Consider the following 18349-nt stretch of genomic DNA (forward strand, 5'->3'; position numbering starts at 1 on the left):
GGTGATTCCAAAGTAGAGTGCATTGCCATAGTCCAAGCGGCAAGTGACGAGGGCTTGAGTGATGGTGCATCTGGTAATGACTGGGAGCCATTTGAAGATCTATCAGAGCATGTGAAGAGTGAGGAAGCAGGCGTAGGAGACTGCTTTGATCTGGTTTTTCATGATGAGTTTGCTGTCCAGGATGAGGCCACGGTTTCGGACATGGAATGGGTGAGGGTCCCAGTTCAGCAGGCCACCAGGAATCGTTCCATGGGGAAGAGTTGTTCCTGAAGATCAAAACGTCTGTGTTGAATTTGAGGCAATTGTTCATCCAGTTGGCAACCCTGGTCATGCGCAGGCCGAAGTTGGCCCTCGTGGTTGGTGGGTCACATAGGAGATGATATTTAGTCCGTAGGTTCTGATGATGTTGGCCAGGGGTGTCATGTAGGCATTGAACTGAATAGGGCTTGATGGATGAACCTTGAGAGACACCACAGATGATGTTCATGGGTTCCGAGGAGAAGGGTGGAAGGCGGATTCTCTGGGTTCTTCCGGTGAGGAGGGAGCCGGTCCACTTGAGGGCGCCCTCTTAGATTCAGATCTCATGAAGCCTCTTGATCAGGGTGTCGAAGGCTGCTGAAAGGTCGAGTAGGATCAGGGCAGCCGTTTCTTCCCCGTCTAGGAGGGTTCTGATTTTGTCCGCGGCTGTGATCAGGGTGGTTTCGGTACAGTGGTTTGTGCTGAATCTGGATTCGGATGGGTTAGGCCAGATATTTGCAATCTGACACCAGACTACGTTTACTATTTTATAAATACAATCTCTTATATTTTGTGAGGGTATTTGTCTCCCTGCAGGGAGAAATGTGGGTAATCACCTCTTTGACTGGGCTCACAGAGAGAATTGAATGAGAGCTTATACGAATGGAGAGAAGGCAGGGCATGTGACAGGGGTCCTCCCATGCGCTGCCATTTAGAGTTGATTGGACTATAAAACCTGAATGTCCTTTCTACTTCAAAGTCACATCAATCATCAGTCTAGCCCCTTGAGAACCAGAAACGGGTTACCTTATGCAGCCTGATGTCAGATTAGACAGACCCCCCACTCTTTTTGTACTATAAAAAACCCCGTAGTATTAGTAGTCAATTTACCATTTTCACCTAGACTTCCTGGTCTTTTTGCTTTTATAGGACTGGAAGAAAAATTTGACCTTGGGCAGGGGGAGGTGGCTAAATAGCCTCCCACTTCAACTTCTTGTGCTCTAACTCTAAACACTAGAGTTTACAGAGATTCTGTTTTTAAAACCCTCAACAACCCCCACAACGGAGAGAACTATCTGCTTTTTCGGTGGAAAAGGGAAAATAATTAGTTTCGCTGGATTTATCGTGCTCTGGCTCCATCTGGTGGCTAGTCTGTGTAATTGCTTCCCCTGAAACGAAGAGAAAGCAAATCAAATTACCAAACCTCATCGTAGCTTTATTGAGAACAATCTGCTAGATTCATCATTGTCCCGTTTTGCGAGTCCTTAATAGCGGTTATTAAGGAACCGCTATTAAGGACTTGCAAAACGGGATTCATGTAGGAATCGCTAAATAAATTGCGATTCCTACACATTCCTTATTTGCGATTAGCAAATTGCTAATGCCCATAGGAATGAATGGGGAGTTATTCCTTATTTGCGATTAGCAATTAGCTAATCGCAAATAAGATAGCGATTTCAAGGGTGCCAGGGGTGTTTAAAGGACACCCTGTAGCACCCCTGAAATGCAAATTTTCACAGGTGTTCCGCACACACATGTCCAAATGTGTGTGTGTAACATGCAACTGAGAAAAATGCACTAAAGTGCTTTTTTCTATTTTTTCGCTATTTACCACGAAGTCAGACTTCGTGATAAATAGCGGCCAAATGTTGCAAATTCACAATTTAAAATTGGTTAATGAATTGCATTTAAGGAATCTCTAATAGAGATTCCTTAAATGCAATTCCTCGCAAATATGCGATTTCGCAAATAGCGATTTTTGCATTTGGGATGATGAATCTGGCCCTTTGCGAGCGCAATTTCCTTTAATGAATCTAGCTGAATACCTTTTCCTGCCTTGACTGGAGCAGCAATCCACAGGGCGCTCACCCTTTCCTTGTAATTTACTAAAATCGCACAGTTGAGTCTACACAGGGAGCGGTACAACTACCTAAAGCAAGCATTTGTAATGCAATCGGTCTCGCTTTTAGGGCCTCAAAAGTATTTAGCCATGCAGCACTTATCCTTGGTGCTATATCTACTGTTCTCATTTAGCCTTACACAATGAATGCCCTGTACGTGAAACACTATTTGGAACTAGCAAGTAATGCACTGAAGCAACACATTTTTAAACTGCTTCAATGCCTCACAAATATTTGTTCAAAAATTCCCAGTATACCGGCAAAACTGCATGCCACTTGTGCAGATCACGAGGCCTGCTCCACAGTGTTTCGCCCCTAAGCCTCTGCACTCAACAAGTGAAGTGACTGCGCTGTCACCGCTCAGTCCGTGATTACGCCTGCAGCCAGTGGTTAATTTGAGCTGGTGGTTGTAGGTGCGGATATTTACCAGGGTGGTTCAATGAGTTAAACACTCGCTGCTGAGATGTATGGTGATTTGCTGGGATAACCTAAAAATCATGTGACACGTGGTTTAAAACAAAGTGCAGGAAGGTGTATATTTGATGATTAATAAACATGTGATGCATGCTGTTACAATAGTCATCAAGATGATTAAAAATAGATTTAAAAAAAACATGGATGAAGGTTTAAGAAGACAAGAACTAATAGTTTCCCAGAAAGGTCTGCATTCTTCCTGATACCAATGTTTACTTTTCACTATAAAAGAAGTAAAAGTGTAACATTATAGACTAATAAATCAAACACAATAATTCTTTTTTTTTTAAGAGGTGGCATTCTGGACTCGCATATTTGAAGGTGCTTTCTTAAAAAAGGATTGGTAAAATGAAAAAAAATTGCTAAAATCACAATTTTGTTAAGAAGGGGGTAATCCAGGTTTTCTGGTTCGGATTTTTATAATTCAATGGGTATCTTTTTGTCTTTTTTTGATCTCAACTGTTAATGTTTTGGTTTTCTCTTTCTGATTATGAAGTAAGAGCGAGGGTGGCAATAAGAAGCCACTTGAAAGCTCGGCTTGTTGTGGGCTCAAGTTTCCAATGGGACCTCAAGCTGAGCCAGAGTCAGGCTCAAGCTGTCAGCAGCTCGCTCATCTCTAGCTGTAGACTCTCCATTCATTTTGAACAAGTCTAAAATTGTGCATAAAATGTAAGAAGTGGGTTGTAGAAATGAGCCTCAGGAAATACAATTTACTAGAGAATGGATTTATTAAGGGAGAATGGGGGGGGGAGATATGCCCCTGGTGTTACTGCCCATTTTATGTTAACTTTGGCTTGTTTCAATATGGTGCGATAACTAGAGACGTTTTAAGGCATCACCAAAGTCGGCTCTGGCCCAGGGCTCCAACTTTTTCAGGGGGCCCCTGTTAGACCCAGCTCTGCTCTGCAGAGACTCTTGCACTGATTACCTTGAATCATTTTAAACACAGTTTAAATATCGTTTTCCTTTAATTTATTTTTAATGTGTGTGATGTTTCAGAGTCTATAAAGACATTTTGCGGAGAAATGCTGTGTTTATGTTTCATGCAACAAGCATAAAAAAGTATCTTTTAGATCAAAACAGGACCTTACATATGAGAAATGGGAAGATGTCACAGTAATTATTTGCAAAATTAGTGAGCTTCTGCTGTGGTACAATATCGAAAACACAGGTCACTCTCCCTGAATATTTGATGCAAAAACATTTAGAATTTGGACCGGGCACTCAGTGACCTGGCCGAAGGAGGGCAAGAAAGAGCTGAAACTGGATAATAAAGTCAAAGCTGTTTCGAACAGGGTCCCCAAAATCCTTAAAATATCCCTGCAGGAAACAAAGAATTAAACATCGTGAGAATGGATTTGCATTTTTTTTTAATCCCAGTGAACGGGGTTGGGCGCTGATCATATTCAAGAAAGGTCTTCTTTGGGCTTCGCGGGCAGTCCATTGTTATTTTTTAATGGGGGGGGGGCATACATTTGAAAGTATCAGGATTTTCAGGAATGGTTTACAGTCTCGTCAGACACTAGATTTGCCTCAGACTGAACAGCGCCCTCGATATTCTTTTAAATGGGGGGGGGGGGGGGGGGGGGGAGACATGTCCTGTAATATTATTTAAATACCATGTTCAACAAATTGCATACAAGTGTGATTCCTTCAAATATTTACAAATATTGTATATGTGCGATGTTTATTATACATGTGCATTTCACAAATTGAAAGCGCAAAGACAGGCGCCCTCTAGGAGGCAACTAAAGAAAGGGCAACTCACCTCCGATGGCCACCAGGAGACCTTATAACGATGAAAAAAAGAGCGGACAGTACCCGATATTTGGTACTTCCGTCCCACACGCTTTTCAGACAGACAGTCCGCCCGTGAGCTACAAAAGAAACAAAGATGTGCATCCAGGTAAGGCAACAGAAAAAAAAGCCTGAATATTTTTTTTAAATTGATTGCTTCCATTTAACGTGTTGAATTGTGGGATTTGCGGTCCAAACTCTGTAGTTTATCCCTCTCATTCCTGGTGACAACTCAGTTTCCCCTCCAAATTTCTCCTTTGCTCTGTGCTAAGATCTGTATGTTAAAACAGTGCACCCCCAGCCACCATTTTGTGTTCACAAGCCAGTGAAACCAGCCCCCCTGCCTCCCCCACCCAGCAACAGGGATATTCTACATCAGAGAGTGCTTCTGTGAGATGTTTCAACTGTGTTTACTAGGGACTGTGCACTTCGTTTTTTGGCCAGGAGAGGGAGTAAAGTTTTATTTAAACAGTATTGTTAGATTTCAAGTTAGTGAGTCCTTTACCTGCAGAAGTCCAAAGTGTGGATTGAGCCTGTCTGTTTCCTAGGAGATGCTGAACAGGCGAAGCAGCTTCCAACTCCCTGGCCAGCAAACCTTGTCTGAGGTCGGTAGGACCTTATATGGTCTGCTAGTGGTTGGTACATGTGTACACTGATTGGTGGTTGTATCTGGTGTTTCTATTAGATTAGGGTTAGTGTCCTCATTGGTTGGGTATTTGAGGGTTCAATCAATCAATCAATCAATCAAGAGTATTTGTAAAGCGCGCTACTCACCCGCTAGGGTCTCAAGGCACTGGGGGCTGCTACTGCTCGAAAAGCCAGGTCTTGAGTTGCTTCCTGAAGGAGAGATGGTCCTGGGTGAGTCGTAGGTGGGTGGAAAGGGTGTTCCAGGTCTTGGCCGCCAGGTAGGTGAAGGATCTTCCTCCGGTGGTGGTTCTGCGGATCTGTGGGACGGTGGTGAGGGCGAGGCTGGCGGAGCGGAGCTGGCCGGTTGGCGTGTAGAACGTGAGGCGGTTGTTGAGGTATTCAGGGCCCAAGTCGTGGAGAGCCTTGTGTGCGTGGGTGAGGAGTCTGAACGTGATCCTTTTGCTGTCGGGGAGCCAGTGCAGGTCCCTCAGGTGGGCTGGTAACGAGGGCCTGGGTGACCGTTTTCCTAGTTCCAGTGGGGATCCAGCGGAAGATCTTACGGAGCATGCGGAGAGTGTTGAAGCAGGAGGAGGTAACGGCGTTAACTTGCTTGGCCATCGTGAGGGAGGAGTCAAGGATGAAGCCCAGGTTGTGTGTGTGGTCCGTGGGTTTGGCTGGGGGCCCAGAGCAGGGTGCCACCAGGAGTCGTCCCAGGAGTAGATGGATGGGCCGAGGATGAGGACTTCCGTCTTGTCTGAGTTCAGTTTCAGGCAGCTGAGCTTCATCCAGTCTGCGATGTCTTTCATTCCGTCCTAGAAGCTGGCTCTGGCGGAGGTGGGGTCGTTGGTGAGGGAGAGGATCAGTTGGGTATCGTCGGCGTAGGAGATGATGTTGAGGTTGTGCTTGCGTGCGATGGCTGCGAGGGGGCTCATGTAGACGTTAAAGAGGGTGGGGCTGAGCGAGGAGCCTTGAGGTACGCCGCAGATGATCTTGGTGGCTTCTGCGAGGAAGGGCGGGAGACGGACTCTTTGGGTTTTGTCGGTGAGGAAGGAGGTGATCCATTCCAGGGCCTTTCCTTGGATCCCGGCGTGGCGGAGGCGGGTTGTCAGGGTGCGGTGGAAGACCGTGTCGAACGCAGCCGAAAGGTCGAGCAGGATGAAGGCGGCGGTTTCTCCGTTGTCCAGCAGGGTCCGGATGTCGTCGGTGGCCACGATGAGGGCGGTCTCGGTGCTGTTATTCGCTCAGAATCCGGACTGCGATGGGTCGAGGGAGCCGTTCGTCTCCAGGAAGGCTGTCAGCTGTTTGTTGACGGTTTTCTCGATGACTTTTGCAGGGAAGGGGAGGAGAAAGATGGGGCGGAAGTTTTTGAGGTCTGAGGGGTCTGCGGTGGGTTTCTTCAGGAGGGCGCTGATCTCTGCGTGCTTCCAGCTCTCCGGGAAGGTGGCGGATATGAAGGAGTTGTTGATGATGTCTCGAAGTTTGGGTGCGATGATGGAGTCGGCTTTGTTGAAGATGTGGTGTGGGCAGGGATCGGTTGGGGAGCCCGAGTGGATGGTGTTCATCGTGTGGGTGGTATCTTCCGTGCTGACCTGAGTCCAGGCACACATGGTGCTGGTGGGGGGTGTAGGTTCGGTGGTGGGGTACGTGTTCTGAGGGCCGAAGCTGTTGTGTATGTCGACGATCTTACGGTGAAAAAAAGTGGCCAAAGAGTTGCAGAGGTCTTGAGAAGGCGTGATGTTGTTGTTGCTGGCGTTGGGGTTGGAGGGTTCTGATTGGTTTCTGGGTCTGTGATTCAATCAATGTAGGGTTGGGGCTAGGGTTAGGATTTCTATTGGAAGTAGGGACTAGAGCTTCCTACGTTATTGGTTGTTGGGAATAGGGTGGGACTAGGGCTAGGGTTAGATCTTTAATTGGAAGTAGCGATTAGGGTTTCTGGTGTGATTTGTTGCTGGACTATTTGTGGCACGTCATCCCTGCACAAAGAGAAACTTAAAAAAGAAAAGAGTGTTTACAGAGAAAATAACATGTACCGTGTATCAACAGAAGTAAAGGGGCCAGTAGTCATAGGAGGTTGCAAATGAAGACAAGGCGGTACTAAGGAGGGACTAACAAGCTGATTACTGAATCAGAAAGCAGCATTTTCGAAGGACAAAGACATAAGCCAATGAAAAATATGGGCTGAGAGTGGAAGGGCTTCTCTTCCATACTCTACTGCAGCAGATCCCCAGAGCAGCGCATGCGTGCAGACTCAGGCTCAACATGAAAGCGAGTATCTGCTAGCAATAACTGGTTCAACTGCTGCACATTGGCAACAGAAGGGAGGGAGGGTGTAGTGATGTAACATTATGTTTTGCATGCATACCTTTGGATGTGTACTAGGAAGCGTGGTATCACTGGTTTGAGTTTCATGTAACGGTTGTGGAAGTTGACTCTTGATTTTGGAGCAGTGTCATTTTAGCTCCACACCTAAACCTCACAGAAATATATATATTCATGTGCATTTCATACTTTATATACTCAGTGTGTTTTAATGTAATTAAGAAGAGTGGAGTATTGAACTGTATTTCTGAAATTCTTCATTGTAGAATGTTAGAGATTTATTAACACAAATATTAATGTTCAAGTTAATCATGAAATTGTAGTTCTCATATGTAGTTACATGCATACTTTGAGTTATGCAACATTTAGCTGAAACTGCATTACACATGAAATCATGGTTCCTGGTACTCTCATATCCTCGCTATAATATTGGGACTGGTTGTGTACGCATATCTAAAAGTTGGGGGCACATTTGTTTTTAGGTCTCGCCTGTCAATGGGCATGCGCATTGAGCTTGCAAGACTATGGGGGCTTAAACAGACTTTAACCAACTTGCGATTCCATGGCGATTCATTGCAGTGCCCGTGAAAAGCTCGCTCAATGCGCATGCGCTTTGACATACAAAGCGCGTGCACATCAAAGCCAGCCATCTGCCGCCAGCAGCTTCACTTGAAAGGTATCCACCGCTCCGCCCCCTGCTGCATCAAAGCCTTTCATTTAATTAGGGTCATTTTTACCCATCTGCCCACCGAGCGCGCAACTGTCTTAACCGAATGTCTCTCCTCTGCATCAACGGACAAGAGCTGTTTTCCGCCGCTCCGCCCCCTGCTGCATCAAAGCCTTTCGGCCGTGTCGCATTTCTCCTCCCCCCTCCCCACAGCAATGCCCGGTGTGGCAGACGTGTTCGCTGCTCCTTTTGTTCCACCTCCGCTATCCGCATACGCTCACTATGAAAGTAAAACCAGCGCGCTCCCACTGCCCTGCTCTTCATTTAATTAGGGTCATTTTTACCCATCTGCCGACCGAGCGCGCAACTGTCTTAACCGAATGTCTCTCCTCTGCATCAACGGACAAGAGCTGCTTTCCGAGGGTGGGCACCGCTCACAGGATGTTAACAGATGCGTTTCATCACTGTAGTACAGCAGTGATTGTTGCAGGGAATAGTTGCAGCGCTGCTGAAGCGGGTAGGACGCTGGTTTATGCGAGGTCATGCTGGCTGTGGTTGGTATTTTCAGCAGTCGCCATAACTCGTTTCCTTTGCCTCGACTTCAAATGATAATTGCCTGCTTCAAGCCTGCCCTCTTTACATACAATGCAGCCTGTTTTCTTTTACCGGGTGTTCGGTGTCGGTGTTGGGTTGCCTTTAGCCCCTCCCCATGCCCTTCAAGTTGTACATTTTCCACTCCCCTCCTGTTTCCCATGTTTCTCTCTACTCCAAGCATGCCCCACATTTCACTTTTCCCATCACCTGGTAGTGTTGCCTTTAGCCCCTCCCTCCCCGCCTCATGCCGTTCAATTTGTAAATTACTCGCTCCCCTCGTGTTGTCCATGTTTTTTTCTGTGGCTTGTTTTCTTTCTTTCTAACTCTCATATCCCGGCCGTTTTTGTAAGTATTGCTGAGTACAGCTGAGCCAGCCTGGAGTTGACTGTGCTTCTACTTAGCTTTTCTCTGCTTGCCGCTAACTAGGTCGCCATTATTATTAAAGGAGCACGGCAGGGGGGACGTTGAAATGTTGGTTTGTCGTCCTATCTAATTAAGACATTATTATGAATGTTGACTGGAGTTCTCCGGAAGCGTGTACTATGTTGCGCAACATGACTTGCTCTCCAGGCTCCCCTGTGCCTTACCAGAACGGAAAGCTGGACAGTGTACTGCGCTCTGTGTTTACTGATTTCACACAGTGACTTGTGCATAGCGATTAGCATTTTTTTCAGCACTGAAATCATGTTGGATACATTTAGAGCATTTCTGGACATTGTACTACCTAAAAAACATAGGTAGCGTTATGGCACAGGGCAGCGTCCGCCAGTTTTACGCGCAAAAAAAAAAAAGACAAAAGGGACTAATTCTAGGACTATGCCAAATGAGTACGGAATTTGTACTCAAAACACACACACATACAAACTCACACAGCCACACACACACAAGCTCACAACAACACAACAACACACACACTTACAACACACTTACAGTCACCCCCACTCACTCACCCTTACACCCTCACTCACCCTCACACAATTACCCTCACACACCATCACTCACCATCACCCTCACACCCCATCACCCTCACACCCCATCACCCTCACACCCCATCACCCTCACACACCTCTCACCCTCACACACCATCAATCACTCACACATAACCATCACACACACTCACTTGCCCTCACCCAATTACCCTCACACACCATCACTCACCATCACTCCATCACCCTCACACCCCATCACCCTCACACCCCATCACCTTCACACACCTCACTCAATGCCACAGCACCACTCAACACCACAGCAACACTCAACGCAACAGAACCACTCAATGCCACAGCATCACTCAGCGCAAAAAATCACTCAGCACCACAAAATGCCACAGCACCCCACAACGCCACTGCACCACTCAACGCCACAGCACCACTCATTGCACAGCATCCATCAACGCCAAATACAAAAAAATGCCACAGCATCACTCAACGACACCGAAACAACAAAAGCCACAGCATCACTCAACGCCACAGCATTACTCCACACTACACCATCACTCAATGCCACTGCATCACTCAACGGCACAGCATCACTCAGCACCACCACAGCATCACTCAGCACCACCACAGCATCACTCAACACCACCAGAGCATCACTCAGCACCACCACAGCATCACTCAGCACCACCACAGCATCACTCAGCACCACCACAACATCAAACAGCACCACCACAGCACCACTCAGCACCACCACAGCATCACTCAGCGCAACCACAGCATCACTCAGCTCAACAACAGCATCACTCAGCGCAACCACAGCATCTTCACTAAATATATTTAATAAACTTTAAGCTATTAGCAATATAAAATAAAATTCATTTTATTTACGTATTAATTATTTAAAAAAATTTAAGCCATTGATTTTTTTTTATATCAATACATATAAGTCAAGTTAATACAAAACATGTTGCTTTACAAATGCTAGAGGTGTCACATTTACAAAAATTATAACTATTGGCTTTGTAAAGAAGAAAGCTATTAATTTAGCTATTTAGAAAAAAACAACACATAAATAAAAAACAAAAAAATAACACATAGCTCTAACTTTCCTACTGCGAGACCTATTGCATTTCCAATGCTTGTTACTAAAGTTAGCATGAACAAAAGGTCTGAAGCTTTTAGGCTTCCCCGTTTATCTTTAAACGTGAAAGTTTGTTTGCTTTGCATATTCTCCTCTACAGGTGCAGTTTCAAAGGCTTCATTAGTTAGAGAAAGGAATATTGTAGAGGTAGCGAGGTATGGGAAGAAATCGTTGGCAAGAAAGAGACATGCTAACAAAGTAGGAGACTGACTCCCATGGCTAAAACGAAAGCTCAAGGATGCCCTGATGTTCCAATTTGGAGGTGGGAGAATCGAAGGAAGTAGCCAATTTCCACTGTGAAAACGATGGCATTTTATTGGAGATAATGACGCATATTTTGTATGTGTTAATAGGTGTTCGCATTTTTAGACAGCAGATGCCTTTACACTTGGAGAAGTACAGACCTCTTGCTATATTTCTCATGGTGTGGCTTTATGTTGGACTTTCCGCTTGACTTGGAGAACTTGTACTGAAGTCTCTATTGTGCGGACACCTTTCTTGCTTCCTCGATTTAAATAAGGTTTCTCTGATCCCTAGTTTATAGTAGGGCTTAATAGATTTTCATACACATACTCATGTATAGGCAGGAGGATCACAACTTGTAATCTAATCATAAGATTCTGTTTCTTATCTTCAGCATTGCGGCTACTGAACTCCTCATATGTTTCCTGTTATTGAGGATACATTTAGTTTGATGCTTTGGATTTCCATTAGTAATTCTGTATTTCTACAAAATGTTTCTGCGACTCATTTATTTCAACTTAGCTTTGAGTCTGTAATAAACCTTCTAAACTTTCCTACGGTCTTGAACTTTTATCGTGTGGTCATAAAGACTACACTGTAATCTAAAATTTAAAGTGATCTCAACCCCCTTTTCCCTCTCAGGCTACTACAAAAATCCATTGACGGAGACAGATGGTAAAAAAAAAGGCCCAGAGCCCTCTCAGTCCTGTTGGCTGTCGCACCATTAGAGTAAAGAGTTTTACTTTCCTTACTTTTTGTCGTCTTTTCATTGGTGATGATCACAGGATGGACCTGGTGTTAACTTTACTATGGTGCCTCACCGTTCAGTGCACAATTGGCATTTTACAGATGTCATGTCCTGGCAAGGCTCGCAAATAAAGTGTGACCATACTTCCGCTTGGCTCCTTCAATGACAGAGAAGGTACACTTGGAGCATACATGCCAACATTATAGGGCAGACAAGTGGGAGAGTTTAAAAAACAAAATAGTTGGGAGAATGTATTTCCCCATTGACTTATACTGGAGCAGAGGCAATCTGCCGGAATCGGATCTATTGGTATGTAGGGTGACAGACAATCAACATTTCATTTTTGGCAGTGTAATTACATAGCACAAACAAAAACAGAGTTCGAAACTCTGTTTTTGTTTGCACTATTTAAAACTGTCAAAAATGAAATGTTGAGGCATGTCACATGCTCTAATTTACCCCTCCAAGAATTAAGGACAAAGAGTTGACCTTTGATGGCAGAGGTAATACTTTGAGGGGGAGAAGAGAGAGAGAGTGAGCGAGTGAGAGAGAGAGAGAGAGAGAATGAGAGAATGACGGGCACAATCATTTCATTTTAAATTTGACAGTTTCACAAAACTCGGAATCCGGTTTCTGCATGCAGGAATCGGGAGGCAGGAGACTAGCCTTGAAAGCCGTGGTCTCTCACCTGAATTAGGAGGGTTGGCATGTATGTTTGAGCCACACTTCCTTTACTTACAGTGCAGGAGATGTCAATGTGAGCTGTGTTGCACTGCAAGCTTCGGCATGCACCCACTACATTTCCTTAAAAAACAGTTTGAGACAAGGTTACAGTCCCAAGAAATGATTGGTTCATCTGCTGTGGCTTGAGTCTCAATCCTCAGGCTAACATGGTGATTTTGATGTTGGACCGAAGCTAAACAAACAACAGGACCGTACCTTATGCTTCTTTAGTCAACTTGCTGCATTGTCTAGTGTTGAAGTAAGCCGCCACCGCAAGGTACGGACTGTTATTTCTGTACAGAATTCAAGACAGTAAAAGACAGCACACACTGGGATGGGCACGCAATAAATTACTTATATCCTCTGAAACGGATTTATGTTTCTAATGTCTGAAAGTTATGTGAACTATGCGATCTGCATGCACGAAGAGACCGATTTTGTGTTAAATTGTTCCATATATGGCAGTACTTTTTAGCTTCAAGTTGTTATGCATATTATGTGTTTGGAATTTGTTTGTAATTAATTATTCCAACTTGTATGCTGATCTCCTTTTATTGTAAAGGATGTTTATACGCACAGGTGTTATGTGCAGCAACTTAGCCTTGCGTTATTTTTCCCAGCTTTTGTAAAAGGAAAATTGCTAATTTGCCAGACTAGGCTTTTCTTTTTTATTTTTAAAGTACATAAATTATATATGTATACTTTTCTTTAAAAAAAGTCAATATATGAAATTTTCATGGACTTTCACCCTCCCTCAGACCCTCCAACCCCACCCCCTAAAGTTGTTTGGAGTCTCCAGGAAAACCTAAAGAATTGAGGAGTTGGTTCAGCGCATTCAGTAATTAACCACTGCTTTTGAAGATAAGAAATTCCTTCAATTACTTTACTTTATCTCACTATACGTCGGCTAGGGCGCTCGACCTCGGACCTGCGGATCTGGGTTCGAGTCTTGGTAACCTCCTGTGATTCTGGGCAAATCACTTAATCCCCCGTGCCTAAAAAATGAATGTGTGTCCTCATGTAACGTAACTGATGCTATGTAAAGCGCTCTGATACCCGATTCGGTTCGGGTCTAGTTCACGCTATATAAAACTCTGTAAAAAAAAAACAACAAAAAAAACCCTCTCTGCCCAGTCAGTCAGTGCCACCCAAATACCACCATGCAGCAGAGCAGTGCACACTGCCAGCTGGATCTCAGGGGCAAATGGCTGCGCTATTTGTGCTCGCCGCTGACTTATGTTCCGGCAGAGTTTAAAAGTCCCCATCTCTCGAGTGAGAGAGGAGGCCGAGAGCGAAAGCTGCAATATTAATCTTGAAAGCGTCTATCTATTAACCTGATTCCCCTCTACGCCGTCTGAACCCCAAAATGTCTGTGTTACTGTCTGAGTAAGCCACTGCAACTGCACAGCTAAATAATACTCTTCAAAGTCAGGGACCGCTAAGCCGCCCTCCGATCTCGGTCTCGTCAACGTGTTCAGTGCCACTCTCCGTCTGCCCTTGGCCCAAAGGAACCCAACCACCATCGACTGAAGTTGCTTAAAAACAGAGGCTGGAATCCAAATAGGTAGCGTCCTAAAATAGTATAACAGTCCTGGAAGTGCTATTATCTTAAGAAGGGCCGCCCGCCCAGCTACAGAGAGAGGAAGCGTGCCCCAAAACTCGATACAACCTTTAAGCCCCCTAATGGCCCTGCCCACATTGCCCTCGATAGGTCGGTTTGGGTATGGTAAATACGAGTGCGGAGGTAAGTAATGCATTGCCGCTCCATCGTATTCCCTGTGTAATAAATGAACCTTCGGTCGTCGGCGCGGCAGGAAACAGACAAGTCTTCTCACAGTTTACCTTAAGGCCGGCAATCGTGCTAAGGTCCCCCAATACAGTCTTCATGCCAAGAAGGGTCCCTCTGTGTCAGACAAAAACATAAGGAGATCATCAGCATAAAGTGCAATATGATGAATTTGCTCGCGCACTTGGAGCCCCATATAATGTAGGCCCGTCATGGCCAGGGCGAACAGCAATGGGGAAAGGGGGCAGCCCTGTCTTATTCCCCTACCCACGATACAGGCAACCGATATCGTCCCACCCGTCTTTACCCGCGCTGTAGACCGGCGATACAAGAGAGCTGTCCAATCCACAAAACCATCCCCTAGGCCAAATTGCCGCATAACTTGAAACAGTTATGGCCACTCCAAGCTGTCGAATGCCTTCTCAATATCTATTGACGATACAGCAGCAGAGACTTTGTGGTGAGTATCAGCATCTAAGATACTAAGAAGGCACCGTACATTCTGGGCTGTATTCCGGGTCAGTATAAACCCCGCTTGGTCCGTATGTATCAGTTGGACCATAAATGGGAACAGACAGACTGCCAAAATCTGGCTTAGAATCTTATAATCCGTAGTCAACATTGACAACGGGCGATAGGCCGTCCTATCATGAGGAGGTTTCCCTGGCTTTAGCAGTGGTATAATTACCACCTCACGAGTAGTAGCAGGTAAAACGTGTGCCCTCCTTGCGGTATTATACAATGTTACCAACCTAGGGGCCACGAGATCGACATACGTACTATAGAACTCCACAGGCAGGCCGTCCACCCCTGGGGTCTTTTTCCAGACCATGAGCTTGATAGTTACGGACCTCTCCTAAGGTGATGTCCTGACCCTCAACTCAGCCCCCTCCCTATCTAACGCTAGAAGATCCGCCGCCTCCAAGAAGTCCTGAATGGCCTCCTCGCTAGGCGCCACCTTGCTCGGGTACAAATCAGTATATTAGGCAAAGAACTGGTCATTAATTCCCCGTTGCGTGCAATGGACATCTCCATCAGGAGCATGAAGTTCCAGGATGATCTCCCCCCTTCGCGCTGGGTTAGCTAACCATGCCAATAACGCCCCAGATTTATTGCGCTCTGCATGAGCACGCATATCATATTTTTTATAGTCAAAGCAGCGCAGCTGTTCAACCTGCATGGCAACCTCTTCCCTCGCTGCTATTAAAGCTTGTTGTCGATCAGGGTGTTTAAGCCTCTCTCTTTCAACTTCACGCAGCCTCTGATCCGCCCTCTCTAAATCCTGCAATAATACTCTACGTACTCCCAGCTTATGCGCAATGCAATGCTCTCTTATTACACTCTTAAAAGCATCCCATTCCACTGCTATGGACGAGGTGGTACCAGTGTTGTCCCGAAAATAATTAGCAATGCCAGTCCCCACCACCTCCCGAAATGCCTGATCCTCCAATAGCTCTGGGCTTAAGTGCCATGTCGGGATTTTGGAGCGCCCCAGTAACAAGTTTACGCCTAAAAGCAAGGGGTTATGGTCTGGCAGCTTTCTGGTGAGATATTCGCTGTGCTGTACCTCTGCGTGTATGTCAGGAGAGCAAAGCATTGCATCCAGTCGAACATGGAGGTCGTGTAGTGCAGAGAAAAAGGAATAATCCCGAGAGTTTGGGTGGTGCGCCCTCAAAGTGTCTACTAATCCCCATCTATGTTGCCAATCCCGCCTGATCCTTGAGAGGTGATGGATAGGTGCATCAGGGAGAGGGGGATGGGATCTATCAATCATTACATCCGTAACAGAATTGAAATCCCCACCCATGAGTACGGAACCGGTCAAAAATAGAGAGAATTTCCCAGACAATTGTGTAAAGAAGGCCGATTGGTCCGTATTTGGAGCATATATACTGCCCAGCACCACATCCCTGCCATTCAGCCGGCCCGCCACTAGGATATACGTCCCTTGGGATCTTTTAGTTGACGTGTGGGTTGGAAAGGACTCCCTCCCGAACCCATATCAATACACCCGGCGCAAAGGCAGAATAAGTCATGCAAAAAACCTGCCCTCTCCACCTGCGCTGCAATGCTGCGTCCTCTTTTTGCTCTATGTGAGTTTCCTGAAGGAAAGTCAGTTGGACTCCTCTACGCACTAAGTAAGCATGTATTTTATGCCTTTGTAACATGGTATGCATACCCCTGACGTTCCAAGCTATACATTTTAAGTCAGATATCAAACCCATCACATTGTTCCACTCTGGTCATGAACAGCTCGTTCAAGAAAGTTATGCCAATACCTCCTGAACATTCTCTTACAACCTAAAGAACAACCCCAACTCCCCCACCCCAGGACAGGCACTAAGAAACTAGCCCCCATCCAAACTACACTGAAACTAACTTCCCTCTAGTGGCTACAGAGGAACAATGGAAAAGAGTGGCTGCAACCTGGTGGTTACCTTCAACAAGAGTACACGCTTGTGCCTCATTTAGTAATCTCTGCCCCAGCCCCGGAAGGTATTCCACCATTAGAATAAGGTAAACTACCCCTCCCACCGCGACCAGTGAATTATACAACAGCAATAAAATAAACTGTACAGTGCAAGAGGACACAAAGGCAGGTACCATCTCAATCGGGCCGGTAAAGGAAAGCGGGTTAAGCAAGCATGAATTAAAGTCATCAAACAATTTCATCAGCTGTGCCTGGTGTGACATGTGGCAACTGTAAACTACTAGTTTGGGACACATCGGTGTCCGTGTCCTCAGGAGTCTCTGTGCCAGCTCCCAATGACTTCTTATGGTCCTGGAGTAGTTCCGACACCGCCCGCAGCGCCTCAGTCCTCTCCCTCTCCTTCTGGGAAGAGCTGGGTGTCTTCAGAGTGGCAGTGCGCCGCCGTGACCCCCGGCGGCGCGGAGGCAGCCGCTCCGAAAGTGCACGCTCCCCAGCCGGCCTCCGACCTGTTTTGTAAGTCTCGAGCCTGTCCCATGCCTCTGTCGTGTCATCACAAAAGTGCGTTGTGCAATCGAGGATGATCCGAAGTCGGGCCGGAAACATCAAAGAATATTGAAGTCCCTCATTCCTCATAGCTCTCTTAACGGCCAGGAAAGACACACGGCGTCGTTGGACTTCCAACGTATAGTCCGTGAAAATTGAAACCTTGCTGTTATCCACAGTATAGGGCCCAGAGGTGCGTGCTGTCTGCAGGAGGAGGTCTCTGTCCTTATAATGGAGGAGTCTGGCCACTTCAGGACGTGGTGGTCGGCCCAGTGCCGGGGGGCGGGCCGAAACTTAGTGAGTCCTTTCCAGCGTGAAGAACTGGGTCAGCCCCTCCAGTGCCACCTTGTCTCGGAGCCAGTCCTCCAGATACTGGACCATATTGGCCCCTTCCACTCTTTCCAGCAGACCCAAGACACAGATGTTGTTCCTCCTGTTGCGCCCCTCAGCTCTCTCTGCCTTTTTCTCCAACACTAATAACCAATTGGAGACGTCTCCCACTTGTTTAGCGAGGGATTTCAGTGTTGATCCAAGAGTTGCCAGAGATGTTTCGACCTGCTCCACTGTATCTGCCAGCTTGCTATGCTTGGCCTGCAGCAGCCCCAACCCCACTGACACAGAAGCAATGTCCCGGTGAAAGGCCTCCCTTGTGTCTGTGATAGCCTGGAGTATTTGAGCCAGCTGCTGCTGCACTCCCGTTTCGACAGGCACTTCAGGCGAAGCCGGTCGCAGCTCCTCCTGTCCCAATTCATCCTGATACGGTTGGGCCAGCACCTGTTTCCCTCTAGGCTTCCCCATTGTGCAGACTGGGGCAAGGACACCCCCTCCAGTCCAGGCCACTCGCCTCACTCAGCACAGTGCCCCTTCGCCCTAGGCACTATATCAATGTCAATCAAAAGTTCACCCGCACTCTGTGTAGCCCGCATTGCCCGGGCTTCAAGGACTCCCAGGGTACTCTCCCCTCAACAGCGCCAACAATGATCCCAGCTCGCAGGTTGCTCCGGGCAAGAGAGCAAGCAGCCACCCCGTCAATAATTTAGAGCGCCCGGGTGCCGCAGGTCGCCCCGCTCCTCTGCTGCCCAGTCAAGTTCTGGCACCTGGTAGATCAGTCTCCAGCAACGCAGGGCCAAAGTATGCTCCCCAAACAGCCGGCGCTAACAGGCATTCCACGGGAAAGGTG

The 18349-nt window shown here is 46.6% G+C and overlaps 2 protein-coding genes across 7 annotated transcripts in view; one reads left to right on the forward strand and one right to left on the reverse strand.

Moving 5' to 3' along the window:
• The window catches only part of COA1 (cytochrome c oxidase assembly factor 1), a 356542-nt gene that overhangs the window by 322015 nt on the left and 16178 nt on the right, over positions 1 to 18349 (reverse strand). For 4 of the 6 annotated variants that reach the window (XM_086964885.1, XM_086964887.1, XM_086964884.1 and 1 more), the window contains exon 2: positions 4381 to 4489. The exons of 1 other annotated variant lie outside the window; for it this stretch is intronic. The gene's annotated coding sequence lies outside the window, so the exon portion shown is untranslated. Of the gene's footprint in view, positions 1 to 4380; positions 4490 to 14251; positions 14313 to 18349 lie in introns of all 6 variants that reach the window. One more of the 6 variants, XM_086964886.1, reaches the window with a different exon arrangement.
• The window catches only part of BLVRA (biliverdin reductase A), a 274998-nt gene that overhangs the window by 59996 nt on the left and 196653 nt on the right, over positions 1 to 18349 (forward strand). The window lies entirely within an intron of this gene.

The sequence above is a fragment of the Lissotriton vulgaris genome, chromosome 4_1 (genome assembly GCF_964263255.1).
Source record: "Lissotriton vulgaris chromosome 4_1, aLisVul1.2, whole genome shotgun sequence".
In the NCBI taxonomy this organism is placed as follows: Eukaryota; Metazoa; Chordata; class Amphibia; order Caudata; family Salamandridae; genus Lissotriton; species Lissotriton vulgaris.